The sequence below is a fragment of the Microtus ochrogaster genome, chromosome 6 (genome assembly GCF_000317375.1).
Source record: "Microtus ochrogaster isolate Prairie Vole_2 chromosome 6, MicOch1.0, whole genome shotgun sequence".
Taxonomy (NCBI): domain Eukaryota; kingdom Metazoa; phylum Chordata; class Mammalia; order Rodentia; family Cricetidae; genus Microtus; species Microtus ochrogaster.
In genome coordinates, this window is record NC_022013.1 from 10,581,126 (window position 1) to 10,581,935 (window position 810).

The window sequence follows — 810 nt, forward strand, 5'->3', positions numbered from 1 at the left end:
TCTCCAGCTCTGCACAGTGAGCCCCAGGAATCCTCGTGTCCCCACATCTCCAGCTCTGCACAGTGAGCCCCAGGAATCCTCGTGTCCCCACATCTCCAGCTCTGGAACAGTAAGTGTACACCAGGCTTGGCTTCTCCATGGGCGCTGGGAAAAGAACTTGGGGTTTCATGCTCACGTAGCTGGCACTTTACCAACTAGCCATCTCCCCACTCCATGGATGGGCTTCACGCGGAAAGAGACCATGAACTTCTGATACCTCCTGCTTCTACCTGCCGAATGCTAGGTTGGTGTGGGAGTCTTCTGTTTTGTGTTGATTTCATTGGTTAAATAAAGAAACTGCCTTGACCCTTTAATAGGACAGAAAATTAGGTAGGCAGAGTAAACAGAACAGAATGCTGGGAGAAAGAAGCCAAGTCAGGTAGTCACCATGATTCTCCCACCCGACACAGACGCAGGTTAAGATCTTTCCTGGTAAGCCACACCTCATGGTGGTACAGGGATATTAAAAATGGGTTAGATCAATATGTAAGAGGTTATAACTAATGGGCCAGGCAATGTTTAAAAGAATACAATTTCTATGTAATTATTTTGGGTAAAGCTAGCTGTGCGGAGCTGGGCAGGAAAGCAGCCCACCGCAGCTCCTACAAGAGAGTGGCTCCCAACGTGTTAAACTGGGTCCATATAAAACCTGAGAGAACTTAACACAGCTTTTTGCTGTTTGTGGGTGGCGTGCCGCAGAGAAAATTTCCTGACTCGGCAGCCTTAAAAAAAAAAAGCCGCGTGGTTTTAAAACGCAGCTTCCTGGGCCCT